Source organism: Mytilus galloprovincialis, chromosome 6, assembly GCF_965363235.1.
Source record: "Mytilus galloprovincialis chromosome 6, xbMytGall1.hap1.1, whole genome shotgun sequence".
Classification (NCBI taxonomy): Eukaryota; Metazoa; Mollusca; class Bivalvia; order Mytilida; family Mytilidae; genus Mytilus; species Mytilus galloprovincialis.
Genome location: NC_134843.1, coordinates 70,035,255 through 70,052,070, shown reverse-complemented (window position 1 = coordinate 70,052,070; position 16,816 = coordinate 70,035,255).

The window sequence follows — 16,816 nt, the reverse complement described above, 5'->3', positions numbered from 1 at the left end:
TTCAGAATGCATACTATGCGTGTCGATGATGATCGTGGTGTTCTCGATGAAGGAATGGCGCGGAAACGAAAGGATGTATTTTCGTGAAGAATGAATTACTCAAGGCGTTTGCAAATATTTACACCACAATTAAGAAATGAATTTATCACAAAAATAGAAAAAAAAATACACTGGATATACTAGTGAAAAGAGACTACGAAACAAATAATTACTGGACTTATCGTTTTATTGCGTTTAACCGTCAATAAAAATATATATTTTTAACAACAAAAATCTGGTCTGAATTTTCATAAAACACAGAAGACAACAAGCATTATTAGTTATTATCATAAATATACAAGAAAAGACAAAAAAAAATTATAGTAAAAAAAGGAAATTCTGTTTTGGTGAGGTTTGCCTTATTCAGCCTTTCGTTTTCTATGTTGTGTTTTGTGTTTTGTTGTTTGTTGTTTTGGTCGTTTTTTTGCCACGACTTTGTCAGTTTGTCTTTGATGTACGAGTTTAAATATTCCTTTGGTATATTTTGCTTCTTTTTATGCTTCATATTTGACTTTAGAAATACAAGTTTACAGGAACTTGATGGTAATTTCGACTATTTTATAACGTATTGGTAGTATTTATTTGCAACATTATGACTTAAAGATGAATGGCCACGTCATATATAAGTACATTCTATATGCAGTTTAAAAAAAAAATTTTTATAAGAAATATTTCGTTCGTTATCTCATAATTTTCAGAAGAAACAATAATCTTTGGAGAATAAAACGAACACGTCTTGTGTATTGATAGCCTTTTGGGGGGCGTAATTGGATTTATCGCTATATACAAACAATAGGATTGCCCATCACAATTCCACAGTAAAGACATTAATTTTTGAATTGTGTATCTGGTGCAGTAAAATTGGAACTGCTTGTGTTATTCTTTCCATTTAAAAAAGTTATATAATTTGGTTGATTTACAATCTAATCCAATGAACAGAAAACTTTTGTGCAACATTACCTCTCTTGGGAACAAAATAACAGATTCTTTAATCCTTATAAAGTTAACAATTTGATGTTTGTTCTCTTAAATAGTACCCTTAGGAACACGATAAACTGCTTAAACAAGTAGAATTCACAGACAGTTATACAAGATTTAATAAGTTTTGTTCTAATGGTTGCATGTTGTAACATCCTTTAAAAGCGACTTATTGTGCATGCAACAAAACTATGATGGCATTCTAAAACGGTGCGTCTTTTAATTTCAGACTATTAAAAGATATATGTTCATTGTAGGAAAATACAAAAAAAAAAAAATATCTGTAGGAGCTGTAGAAACTGGCCGAAAAGTGAGACTATTATATGTCTACGTTGTTCTCAGATAAAACACAAAAATCCTTTTCATTTTACAATTTTATAAGTGGATCTTTGTCACAATTCCAACAAAATAGATTTGGAAATAAATTACTTTGTGTATCTCATATTCCCGATTATTACATACATTAGCTATTCACTAATAGATGGTGGATGCAAAATGCTTTGGTGTGAGGCATTAAAAATAGATGATACACTTTGGATTCGAGCGTCACTGATGAGTCTTTTGTAAAACGCGCGTCTGGCGTATATACAAAATTTAGTCCTGGTATCTATGATGAGTTTATTTACAACCACTGGGTCGATGCCACTGCTGGTTGAGATTTATTTCCCCGAGGGTATCACCAGCTCAGTAGTCAGCACTTTTTGTGCTGACATGACTTATCATTGATATGGTTATATTTATAAATTAACTGTTTACAAAATTTAGAATTTTTGAAATACTAAGGCTTTTCTACCTCAGACATAGATTACCTTAGCTGAATTTTGGTCCTCAATGCTCTTCAACTTCGTACTTTATTTGGCCTTTTTAACTGTTTTGGATTGGAGTGTCACTGATGAGTCTTTTGTAGACGAAACGCGCGTCTGGCGTATATACAAAATTTAGTCCTGGTATTTATGATGAGTTTATTTACACAGTTTCATTCCAAAAACTGTTTCTGTGTAACAATGTTAACGTTGGTATAACGTTCACAAGTTTATCTCAAATAGTTTAGAAGCGAAATAAAGTAAAGGATTCCACCTGTTTTATTGTTTTCTGAAACAAGAATTCAATCTTCCCTAACGAAGACATATCATTTGGTCTTATGAAGACACGAAACAATACGTAATGATTTTCATGTTGTAAGTTATGTGTTTCGGTAGATGTTCTGTTTAATAACTATTTCATTATTTCCTATATTTATTGACCGTTTTTCCCTTAGCAAAGATACATGTAGCCTAATCCTTTTTCGGAACAATGAGTTTTGTTACGTACGTACATTCAGTTATAGTCTGATATCTTTATATTCTGTCTCATACCTGTTGTAGATCTACGGTTTTGCAACCAGCAATTTTCTCCATTGCCCCAGATGATTAGCATTTTCTTACACTTTAGTGGAACCCATGGATTTGGTAATGTCACATGTCTATCAAACATCATCAAATTAATTACCAATATGTTAAATAACTAATCATACGCGTGAATGGATGTTAAAGTTTGGTCTGAAATCATTGGTTTCAGGAGAACAGATTTTTGATACAGAATTTTACAAAATGTCATAGGATCTCAACATAAATTTCGGGGTTACCTCATGTAAGACGACATGCTGTGCAGTGTTTGCTTAATTATTCAACCTTCATGGCAATAATCGATGACGAATCGCATTTAGTTGTTACAATATGAAATTATACACGATAGGGTGGCACCAACATTGAAACATCCGTGGTATACTGTGGATTCATTTATTTTCGTGGGTACCAATTTTCGTGGATTAAGGAAAATTTGCATGTTCGTGGATATTTGATTTCGTGGTTTTGCAGAAATCTGCTTACTAGACTATAGAAAATGTGATATTCTGTTTACCTGTTCCCACGAATACCACGAAAATTGATATCAAACGAATAATAGTGAATCCACTGTACGTGAGACGATGATGTCCGATGATCATACATATTACACTTCCTGACCTCAATTATAGCTGAATATAGAAACATATATAAACACATATACTTTTAGTGGTCACACTTGGCAGTACATTGCATGCCAGTTTGGGAAGTGGGAAAGCGTTCAGGCAGATGGTGAATTAAGATTGGGATAAAATGTCAACACAAGATTCAAACATGTGCATACAATCTTATGTAAAGTATTGCAATATTACTTAATGATAATAATAAAAAAAATCTAATTATAAACATTTAAAAAAAAAAAGATACAATTGAGAATGGAAATGGGAAATATGTCAAAGAGCATAATGACAGAGCAGCAAACAGCCGAGGATCACCAATGAGTGTTCATTACAGCGAGTAAATCAAGCAACCGACGGCGGGTTTCAGCTTGCCCCTAAACAAGAATGTGTCCTAGATAAGTGAAATTGGACGTCATACTAACTTCCATCACTTTAACATGTTTAAGAAATGAACTAAAATTGAAAATCATACAAGACAAATTAAGGACAGAGGGACTGGCGCAAAAATGCAGCAGAGCTAGACATGTGTGTCGGTTTCGTGTTGTTTATTCTTTAGTTTTATATGTTGTGTCGTGTGTACTATTGTGTGTCTGTTTGTCCTTTGTATTTTTAGCCATGGCGTTGTCATTTTATTTTCGATTTATGAGTTTGACTGTCCCTCTGGTATCTTTCGTCCTTCTCTTGTGAGATCTTAACACTCCGCTATACCTCTAGTCAAAGTAGAAAAAACAAAAACACACACATAAATGCTTAGTTGTAAACAAGTCCGATATCAGAATAGGTAACAAAAGAAAGTAAGCAAATGACAATAATGTTTAAATAAGCAAAGGATTACCAGCAGTTTACCCATTATTTTTTACATAAGAAAATGCATGTGCCAAGTCATGAATATGGTAGTTGTTATCCATTCGTTTGCTGTGAGAGAACAAACTCTTATCTGGTGTCAACATTGTTTTTGTTATTGGAATAGGTACTTTCCGTTTAGAATTTTCTTCGTTGTTCGTTTTTTTATGATTTTGTTTTTTATTGAAATGTCAGCTCCAGACCTCAATTAAACTGGTTGAAAGATAATGTCTTTATCACATAAATATCAAGCACAATCCCTCCCGTTTGGAGTTTAGTATCATACAATCATAAAATACACAAGAGGAACATAACCCGAACCATTCAAACAACATGTTTTAGAATAAATATGTTTATTGTCGATGAAAAGCCTCTATGAGTGAATCTTTGAGATAGATATCAAAATATGCCATTTTTAATAACCTGACAACAGTATCGTAACCTTATCCCTCTGAATAAGTCTGTTTGAAGGCTTGGTTAGCTATATTCATTACGAATTATTAAGAATAAAAAGAGTAGGCTAATGCCGCTACAAGGCAGCACTCGCACCCGCAAAGTGGAAATGGATTAATATAAGTTTCAAAACTTGTTTCCCAATCCACTATAAATAAATATGTTTAAACTAAATCAACATAATAATGAACAGTATGATCAGCTAAGAAATAAAAAACGGACTCATTGAATTGATATCTATGTTTTATAATATATAATGATAACCTCGGTTCTCTTTCTTCTTTGAATGCACTTCGTTTTTTTATGCCCGTTTACGGGACGTATTATGGTATACCGTTGTCCGTCCATTCGTCCGTCCTTCTGTCCGTCGTGCACACGTCGTACATAAATGCTTAATCATGTTTGTATGAAACTTTTGTGAATTGAATATATCTATTAACGTGAGCTCCCTTTCGATTTTTATAAATTTTAGATTTGAAGTTTCCGAGTTTTGGGTTCATTGGAAAATTTTCCAGTTTTCGTACAATAACTCAAATAAAGGCAACAGTAGCATACCGCTGTTCGAAATTCATAAATCGATAGAGAAAAAACAAAACCGGGTTACAAACTAAAACTGAGAAAAACGTATCAAATATGAGAGAACTAAACCACAACAGAAACACAACACCAAAATGTAACACACACATAAACGAACTATAATGTAACAAAGGCCATTTTCCTGACTTGGTACAGGGCATATTATGAAAAAATGGTTAATTATAACATTAAAATGACAACATTACACGACAGGGCTACAACAAATAAATGGGAGAAAATATAGGACAGAGAAACAAACGAATAATAACCATCAAAAGGTACCAGGTTAAAGAATTTATACGCCAGACGTGCGTTACGTCCACACAAAACTATGCTCAGATGAAAAAAGTTTGAAAGCCAAAACAAGTACAAAGTTGAAGATCGCCGAGGACCAAAAGTTCCAAAAAAGTTGTGACCAATACGGCCAGGGTTATCCGCCTGGGACAAAATCATCATTATTATCAAGAATAATACATAGTTTTGCAAACAGTAAATTTAATAAAAAGACTATATAATAGATATAAATGATTAAACTGAAGTGGTTGCTAGCTATAGAATTAAAAACCGAATACATTACAAAATCACAGCCGTGTTAGCCAAAGCCATTGCTTTGAGCAGATTTCATGAATCTTTGGTGACTAGATTATATCTATAAAAATAACCTCCCTATAGTTTTTTTTTGTAAATTTCTGATATAACATTGAGGAGGAATGGAACTTTATTCGTTAAACAAGAGACGGGCGTATCATGCGTTCATGGCGCAGCTCTTTATTTTTATTGACAAACACAATTACTACATATGGTTACGGTGTGCGTTTGCTTCGCTGATATTATTACTGTCATGAGAGGAGTTGCAATACACAGCTATAATGCCCAACTGAATTTAGTGTAAGAAAAAAAAAAAATAAAGTTTTCAGTTAGCAAGTTCTTCAATTTTGACACCAAATACAATTTGTATGTATCCACCGAATCGTGTTCATTAAGGAGTTATTATTCTAAAATTTAGAAATGTTTTTTTTTGTATAAAATAAAACAAACGAAAAAGTCACATCAAATAATACAGAGGCGGATCCAGCCATTTAAAAAAAAAAGGGGGGGGGGGGTTCCGAACACAGAGTAAAGGGGGAGGGGGGGGGGGGTGGGTGGTTCCAACTATATGCTCCCATTCAAATGCATTGATCGGCCAAAAAAAGGGGGGTTCCAACCCCCCCAACCCCCCCCTGGATCCGCCACTGTAATAAATCAATATCATACTGCAGTAGTATTTTATGCACGTTGAGCGTGAAATCGAATGTCACCTTTATTTTAGTGCGTGTTTAACTTTCCCCGAAAGAGATCATAATATACAGGTTACTTTTCGCTACATAAATGATGTTCTTACACTAAACAATTCAAAAGTTGATGACTGTTGAACATGTTGAAGGCAAGTATTCAATCGGACTTGAGAAAGACGCTAGACACCAGATACAGTTAATTCTGCTTCATATCTTAACGTGCATCTGGAAATTGACAATGAGGGAGGGTTGAAAACAAAACATTGTATAAAAAAAAATTCCTTGATAGAGGGTTACGTCGTCTAATTTTTTAATTACCAAACGTGACTTATTCCCGATTGTGACTGTTTTGCTGAGTGTGAATTCGCATTACGATAAGACGTTTGACGGTACTTATATATCCGAAATTCATGTATTTAGATAAATGTTTAATGTTATATTTGTAATTCTCATCGAATTTTGTCAAATGTGTTGACGTCTTTTCTATTATATTCATGTGTTATGGTAAAAAAAATTAATCACCGCCTTCATTTATTAGATTTGATTTTGTTCAACGTAATCCGTACGATGTTTTACGTTTGAAGTTAGATTCAAAACAAACCTGATATAGCTATATAATATAGTTAATTGCTACCTTAGTTTGCTATTAATAAGTATTATAATGTGCATTGTTTTTAAAAATGTAATAGTTCAAATATAATCTGAAATCAATCATAATTCTATCTTATACATTCAAACGTGACATCATTTTTCATATTTTAATGATCTGTTTTACAAATTCTAATGTGACGTCATTTTTTGTCATTTTTTACAATTTCTAATATGACGTCACTTGGCGTTGAGGTTTTAACTTGTTGCATTTTGTCGGGTTATGTAATGTATATCGGTTGTTTCCTGTAATTAGTTAATACTTCAGTTTGATCATGTACATCTTTTATATAGTCATATTATAAAATTTACTGTTTGCAAAAGTATAAATTATTCTAAATAATAGGGATGTTCTGGTACCTTACAGAAAACCCTGGCCGTTTTTGACACAACTTTTTTGAACTTTTCGTCCTCGATGCTGTTCAACTTTGTACTTGTTTCGGCTTTCAAACGTTTATATCTGGGCGTCACTAGTAAGTCTTGTGTGGACAAAATGCACTTCAGGCGGCGTATTAAAACTTTTAAACTTGTTGCCTTTTATTAGCTATTTTTCTCGTGTTTCTTGGTCAATTGTGTTTTCCTATTTATTTATATTTCTCATGACCATAAAAGAGGGAGGTTTGGCATGCCACAAAACCAGGTTCAACCCCCATTTTTTCTTTTAAAAATGTCTTGTACCAAGTCAGGAATATGGCCATTGTTATATTATAGTTCGTTTCTGTGTGTGTTACATTTTTACGTTGTGTTTCCGTTGTGTCGTTTGTTTTCTCTTATTTTTGAATGTGAAGTCACGTTACTATAATACGTGTCACGATACTTATCTATCCCAAATTCACGTATTTGGTTTTTATGTTATATTTTGTCTAATGCTTAGTCCGTTTCTGTGTGTGTGTGTGTTACATTTTAATGTTGTGTCGTTGTTCTCTTCTTATATTTAATGTGTTACCCTCAGTTTTAGTTTGTTACCCCGATTTTGTTTTTTGTCCATGGATTTATGAGCTTTGAGCAGCGGTGTGCTACTGTTGCTTTTATTTATACTTACAAGTAAGCTTTTAAACAAAGAGATCCAATTTGTGAAGTTGAACTTATGTCTTCTTGAGTTTTACGGACCCCATCACGAGGTTGGTTGACCGTTATGGAATAACTGTTTCCAAGATGATAGCAGATATGTTCCTAATGTCATTACTGTAATCTTACGAGCCCTTTCCCTCGCATTTGACAACCAACACGACGGGTACAACCAGAAGCAGAATCTGTTTCCCATTCCGGAGCACCTGAGATCACCCCAAGTTTTTGGTAAGGTTTGTGTTGTACAGTCTTTAGTTTTTTTTTGTGTACTATTGTTTGTCTTTTCTTTTTCAGCCATGGCGTTGTCAGTATATATTTTCCACTTATGGCTTTTATTATTTCTTGTTTAGGTGAGACAAATTGATTGTTTGTACATATTCTGCACGCTACATGCATGGCAGATATTCCACAAACAAATACCTCGGGATATATTTTATATTTACTTAGACTTTTTAACTGTCCAGTGGAATGCTCAACAACATTCCAACTGACTCAATTTTTGGAAATTATCATCGTTAAAACATAAACATTTAGCTACCTCTACAAGCAGAACTAAATAGCATGAAAGTTGGAACATGTAATATGGAGTTTCAAAAAACACCTTTTGAATAAAGATTTATTGCTCTTTTAGCTCACCTGACCCGAAGGGCCAAGTGAGCTTTTCCCATCACTTTGCGTCCGTCGTCGTCGTCGGCCGTCGTCGTTAACTTTAACAAAAATCTTCTCTGAAACTACTAGGCCAAATTAAACCAAACTTGGTCACAATCATCATTGGGGTATTTAGTATAAAAAATGTGTCCGGTGACCCGGCCAACCAACCAAGATTGGTGCCATGGCTAAAATAGAACATAGGGGTAAAATGCAGTTTTTGGCTAATAACTCAAAAACCAAAGTATTTAGAGATCTATCTGCCCTGAAATTTTCAGATTAATCGGACAACCCGTTGTTGGGTTGCTGCCCCTGAATTGGTTATTTTAAGGAAATTTTGCGGTTTTTGGTTATTATCTTGAATATTATTATAGATAGAGATAAACTGTAAACAGCAATAATGTTCAGCAAAGTAAGATCTACAAATAAGTCAACATGACCGAAGGGGTAAGTTGACCCCTTTAGGCGTTATTGCCCTTTATAGTAAATTTTTAACCATTTTTCGTAAATCTTGGTAATCTTTTACAAAAATCTTCTCCTCTGAAACTACTGAACCAAATTAATCCAAACTTGGTCACAATCATCTTTTGGGTATCTAGTCTAAAAAATATGTCCGGTGAACTGGCCATTGAACCAAGATGGCCACCACGGCTAAAAATAGAACATAGGGGTAAAATGCAGTTTTTGGCTTATAACTCAAAAACCAAAGCAATTAGAGCAAATCTGACTGTGGTAAAATTGTTTATCAGGTCAAGATCTATCCGCCTTGAAATTTTCAGATGAATCGGACAACCCGTTGTTGGGTTGCTGCCCCTGAATTGGTAATTTTAAGGAAATTTTGCTGTTTTCGGTCATTATCTTGAATATTATTATAGATAAAGTTAAACTGTAAACAGCAATAATGTTTAGGAAAGTAAGATCTACAAATAAGTCATGATGACCAAAATTGTCAGTTGACCCCTTAAGGAGTTATTGCCTTTTATAGTCAATTTTTAACCATTTCCAAAAATTTTAGTATTCTTTTTAAAAAATCTTCTCTGGTGAAACTATTAGTCAAATTTAACCAAAACTTGGCCACAATCATCATTGGGGTATCTGGTTTTAAAATTGTGTGGCGTGACGCGGCTATTCAAACAAGATGGCCACCATGACTAAAATAGTACATAGGGGTGAAATGTAGATTTTGGCTAATATCTTTGAAACCAAAGCATTTAGAGAAAATCTGACGTGGGGTAAAATTGTCTATTAGGTCAAGATCTATCTGCCCTGAAATTTTCAGGAAAATCGGACAACCAGTTGTTGGGTTGCTGCCCCTGAATTAGTAATTTTAAGGAAATATTGCAGAATTTGGTTATTATCTTGAATGTTATTATAGAAAGAGATAAAGTGTAAACAGCAATAATGTTCATCAAAATAAGGTCTATAAATAAGTCATATGACCGAAATTGTCAATTGACCCCTTAAGGAGTTATTGCCCTTTATAGTCAATTTTTAACAATTTTTATAAATTTTTGTAAATTTTTAGAAAATATTTTCAACTGTAATTACAAGTTCATTATAGATAGAGATAATAGTCTCTAGTTTCATATCACTATTCATACTAAACTGTCTGCTTTACTTACTAGTACTTGAGAAGTTACGTGCTCTCAAATCATTTCAAAGTACGATTTCTCTACACGAATAACACTTTTCTATGTTTGGATGATATATTTGCTCCTAATAATGACGACTTCAATATGTACACTAAAGATATTCACCCTGTTTTACTGATTTTTAAAGTAAATAGGTCTACTAACAATGATTACTACCCTTTCCTTGATCTTGAAATTTATAATTGTATCGGGAAGTTTGGTATTAAAGTTAAAAATGAAACAGATGATTTTTTTTTTTTTTTTCAATTTTAGATGGTTACGATCCCTTGACATCATCTTCCGTTGTTTATCTTCTGACGTGTTATAGTGTTCTTTTTATTTGGCTTTGTATAACTTGAATTTTAACGGTGTTATAGAAAAACAAAGAATGTTGGGTATCAATCAATCAATACAAAATCAGTACACAGCCAAACACACACAAGTTGAAGACGGCTTAGTCCATTTTTTGTGATATCCTTTTTGCGTGGTTCAATATTTAGACATCCCGCTACTGTGTTTTTGTGCAATAGTAATTTTGCTTTTGTATTCTTGTCCTTCATTATTGCTTATTGCTTTGTATATAGAGTGTCATTTAATTTCTTTGTAGACATAGTTGTTTGTTTTATACTGATTACGATTATATTACAGTGTTAACTGTTGTACGCCAATTCTTTATGTTTTTTATAAGTTACATCTGTTATTTGGGTCACACATTATTGTCAATATAATGGAATTTAATGCGACTGCCATACAAGTGAGAGGTTTAGCTAGATATAAAACGGATTGAGTCTACAATTTTTTACATAAGGAAATGGCTTTACTTAGTCAGGAATAAGACAGTTTTACATTCGTTTAATGTGTCTGAGCTCTTTTAGGGGATTTTCTGTTTTGAAAATTCTTTTGAATTCGGTATTTTTGTTATTTTATTTTACTTTTTAGGCCACACCAATTTAATTTCTTGTTCTACGGATTTTTGGACTCCAGAAATTGGGGCGAGCTTTCGATTTGAAAATTTTAATAAAAAAATATTTAATTTGCAAATTTTTGAGGCGAAGCTTAAAAAGTAAAGGCGAGCGATTATAATTTTTTTTTGTAAACATAAAATAGTAGGTTTTGACAATATTAAAACTTGATTTATCACTTGTACCTTGACATTTCTTTAATTTATGAAGTATTTTTCCCTGTTCAACAAGAAATAATAGAATAATTAAATCTGGTCTATGTATGTGTGACTGACAATAAGACAATTCTCTATCCAAGTCATAATCAGGTTCAGAACAACCCCTTAATGTTATGAATATCCCTTTTTAAGAGGGGTCAATATAAGTAATAATATTTTTTTTTTGTAAAAACACTTTTAATACAAAAGGGCTAATATTTTCCCAAAGAACTACAATATCTATATGGTTTTAAATGGTCAAAACAAAACATGTCCAAGAACTTTGTAATATTCCTGGACTTACATTTACTTTAACAGTTTAGTATTATTCAAAATAAGTGGACCCTCTTTTAGAAAAGTTGTTTAAAATATAATGTATTTCTCCTCTTTTTGAGTAAAAAATTCTAAGTTTTCAAATGTTTTGTATAGTAGCACTATACAAATCCTATTAGTATTTCTATTTTCTTTTCTACAACAGTAAACATGGTAAAATGACCCCTTTAAGGCCCTTGTCTGAGGGATAACCTGATAATAATAAACATAGGTCAAAGTACGGCCTTTTACACAGATATTTGATCCAGACCAAACAGCAAGCTATAAGGGACCACAACTTAGTGTTGTACACAATTCGAACAGGAAAACCAGCGATCTAATTTATATTTCCAAACAGGAAAATAACAATGAACCACATCAACAAACGATAACTGCTGAACGACAGGTCCCTGATTCAATCAGGACAGGTGCACAAACCTGCAGCGGGTATGACCGTCAGCATACATTATAATTGCAGTTGAAAGCAAATCCTTCAGAAGTTCTTTGTACTTTATTTTAACAACGAACATTTTTTGATAGGGAAAATAATTCAGGGGGAAAGAAATCAATGTTTTGTTCTGTACAGGTATTTCCGCTGTTATATATTTTCGGAGCACTCCCACTTGGCATAAATTGGTTTCATGCTGAAACAAATATTCTTACAGATATTTACAGTGTTGTGGGTGCTTATAGGTTTAAAATCGTTATATAAAGGTTATATTGTAATTGTAAAAAAAATGTTGAGATCTGTTCATAATATTTACAAAAATAAAACGGTGCGGGAAATGGACAAGATTACATTTCCGGATGCGGGAAGCGGGAATATAATAAAAATAAAAAAAATCTGTTTTGAAAAAAATAGATGCGGGCGGGTCCGTCCAACAAGGAATTAGTTTGGTGTGGCCTTATGGTGTTTGCCTTCTCAAATTGTTTGATTCGTTCTTGTATATAACAACGTATTTGATTTTAGCAAACCAAATCCTTAAATCGCCGAAATTATTTTTTTATCAAGGATTTCGATATAACGAACGTGTTAAAACTAGTATTATTGACGGTTAACCGGTTAACTGTGAATGTGACCATTTACCGGCTTTGTTACCACATAAGCAACACGACGGGTGCCAGATGTGGAGCAGGATCTACTAACCCTTCCGGAGCACCTGATATCACCCCTAGTTTTTTGGTGGGGTTCGTGTTGTTTATTCTTTAGTTTTCTATGTTGTGTCATGTGTGCTGTTGTTTGTTTGTCTTTTACATTTTTAGCCATGGCGTGGTCAGTTTGTTTTAGATTTATGAGTTTGACTGTCCCTTTGGTATCTTTAGTCCCTCTTTTACTCTCCCGAAAGTCATAACATTTTTCCAATAAATAAGTGTCAATCATGTGACTCTTGTGATAATCGTGCAAACATATTTGATATGTATTTAACTCAGTTTGTTGCAAGTTCATTTATTTTCAAAATTTACTTTATTGACATTGACAGATACACGTTGAAAACAAGTTCGAAGATGAAATGAGTGTTATAAAATGAAATATAACTCATGTTTATCGAAAACACTAAAATGTTAACAAGAACATTTAGAACACGTGTAGGCAGTGTGATTGATACATAGTTCATGAAAATGAAATTTCTTAACCCTACGTCTTGCAAGAGTGCAATTAGGGAAAAGCGATTATATGATAAGTTCAAATTATGGTCACCGCCTTCATATGTTTTTATGTGTTACAAAAGGAAGAAAACTATTTAACAGCAACACAAATATATTTTAAATGACAAACAAATGTGATTCCGATTAAATATATCACAATTTCAGTTACATAGTTCCCACGTGCATATACATCCATGTGTTTTCCTCTTAATTTAGTCATGAGCGTGTAAGTATTTTCTTGAACAGTTTACTGAAGCTAAAGTCTCATAAATCTATCTAAAGATGTATACAAATCATGGAAGAGAAAAAAAAAACTGATGTGATAAAATGTTATCAAAGGTACCAGGCTTATAACTTGATAAACAAGACTACCGCTTCATCTACATGACACTCATCAGTGACGCTTAGATCAAAATAGTTAGAAAACCAAAATAAGTACAAAGTTGAAGAGCATTCATGACCCAACATTTCCCAAAAAGTTGTGCCAAATGTGGTTAAGGTAATCTATGTATGAGATAAGAAAATCCTTAGTACTTCGAATAATTCATACTTTGCAAATAGTAAATTCATACAATTGACCATATAATTTATATTCGTTTTAACAACGAAGTGCTGACAACTGGGCTGGTTATGTCCTCGGGGACAAAACGTCTATCAATAGTGGCATCGACCCAATGGTGTTAGAGAGGGACGAAAGATACCAGAGGGACAGTCAAACTCATATTTCGAAAATAAACTGACAACGCCATGGCTAAAATAAAAAGTCAAACAGACAAACAATAGTACACATGACACAGCATAGAAAACTACAGAATAAGCAACATCTGTGAAACGGCTTTACCATAGGTACCAGGCTTATAAATTGTAAAGCCAGACGTGCGTTACGTCTACATAAGACTCACCAGTGAGGCGCAGATTCAAATAGTTTAGAACACCAAAATAAGTAGAAGAGCATTAATGACCCAAAATTCCCCAAACAGTTGTGCCAAAATACGATTAAGGTAATCTTTTGCATGAGATAAGAACATTCTTAGCACTTCGAAGATTTCATACTTTTGCAAACAGTAAATTTATAAAGATAACCATCTTTAATAAAGTAGCTAGACCTGATGCGTAGGTAATGTAGTCCTCTTATACTACATGCATCATCAGCCTTGCGATTCCCCACTGAAAAAAAAACCCTAATAACATACACATGTGAGTCCCTTTTCTGTATTTTTAAGATGTAATACCTAAGTAAAACATGATGATTGTAGTTTGGGGTCGCTCATCTGTTTATAATGTGCGTATTGTTATGCGTTTACTTTTCTACATTGGCTAGAGGTATAGAGGGAGGGTTGAGATCTCATAAACATGTTAATCCCCGCCGTATTTTAGCGTCTTTCCCAAGTCAGGAGCCTCTGGCCTTTGTTAGTCTTGTATAATTTTAATTTTAGTTTCTTGTGTACAATTTGGAAATAAGTATGGCGTTCATTATCACTGAACTTGTATATAATTGTTTAGGGGCTAGCTGAAAGACGCCTCCGGGTGCGGGAATTTCTCGCTACATTGAAGACCTGTTGGTGACCTTCTTCTGTTGTTTTTTCTATGGTTGGGTTGTTGTCTCTTTGACACATTCCCCATTTCCATTCTCAATTTTATGTCAATATCGAAAAAAGATCAACCTAAGATTCAGATCGTTCTTCTTTTGGGAAAAATTAATTGGGAAATATCAGATGCAAAAACTCACTGTTATATGGGTTTTCAAGATCTTTTTATCAGCGAGTTGCATTTTTGGAGGAAAGGGTTCATTTTTTTTTTAGTTGATGTAGTCGATTTTTCAATTGAGCAATGGGAATTCGAAATGTTAAGGGAAGATAAAACCGTAGTGAGGATGTTATTTTAGAGTTGATGGGGTTCGTGTTGCTTATACTTCAGTTTTCTATGTTATGTCATGTGTATTATTGTTTGTCTTTTTTCATTTCTAGCCATGACGTTGTCAGCTTATTTTATGAGTTTGACTGTCCCTCTGGTACCTTTCGCCCCTCTTTTATCGCAAACTTTAGGTATTTAGAATAAAGACGAAATATAGCAAAAGAAAATACGGTTAAGCCAAAAGGCCAGTTGTTAATATGAATAGTAAGACAATGATAAGATAAGCAATTTTTTTAATCATTATAATCCGACAGAATATTGAGGTACAGGCATTTTCCATATAATAAACCATTACCATAAAGGTATATTATTTTACATGTAGATTATTATGTGTAGCTCTAAGATGTGTCTTTTACATATTTATGTGTTATAATTTTGAAATAAAGTTTTTTGAAGAAAGTTGTCAACGCTACAGATTCATTTTCAAATCATGATCACCAATTAAACAAAATAATTAAGGAAAATTCATGAAACTGTCAGCTACCAATTACCTTTTGCTTTTTCACCAGGTAGATATCACAATTTTATACAAGAACAGTTTATTTAAATAACATTTTTTTTATTTTTTGCTAATAAAAGTCTGGATAATGGATAGGCAAATCTGTTAAATTAGGATAATTATGGGACTAGGTTCAGCTATTGAAGCTTGAAATAGATCAGTTCGGTACCGCCAGAGGTACGTAAATTCAGAGTACATTTTGAATTCCTGTTTCGAGTTTAGGGGATATGAGGTATAGACAAAATCTTTTAAGTTATACCGCAAACCTGTGTGAAATAAAGCAATCTTTTTCAAAATAAAGCAATCTTTTAAAATAAAGCAAACGATTGCAAAATAAAGCAAACCTTGGGTTATGCAAACATTTTAATTTTAAATTTTTATTTAGTTTTGGATATGTTAAAATAAAAAAAAACTGTTATATTTAATTTACATTTCATGTTTATTATATAATTTTAAAGCAAATAACTCTAGATCCTACTAAAGAGGAAAACACTTGGTAACCGAAAACTGATTTTTGAGTCCAGTCGAGGTGGCCATCGAAAGGTCTAGATCACTGGGCACAGTGTAGGCGATGTTGTCCCAATTTCTCATTTGCATGAGTTTGAATCTCGGTGAGGGAAGAACAAAATCTTGCTTCCACAAATTTGCAGAATAAACATCGCTGTTCTGATATAAATACATATTTTATATTTATATACAAAAATAGATACATCTGTAATTCTCCTCTTTATTATTATGCTATGATACATGCTCAACACTAAAGCATTTTACTGTACAATAAGTTAATTTCAACTCATGCAGCTTCCTCTAATTAGCTGATCTATTCAAAACTGAAATTAGAAATAAGATGAAAAAAAATTGTGCTAAAACGCAAAGGTTTGATTCATTAAGCGAAGGGTTGCTTTCTCGTGCAAAGTTTGGAAGAAATATGTGTGCCGCAAATTTTCTACAGCAATAAAGTCGTTTACTAAACCTACATGTATATGTTTCGCATCACATTATAGGTAAACAGTAAGTTCATGGTATGGTCACACGCCTTCATGTTTTATCACCTTTATCTGAAATAGTAAAAACATTTAATTATGTGAAAAATAAACTTTAAAAGTCGCATAAATCACAACTGGT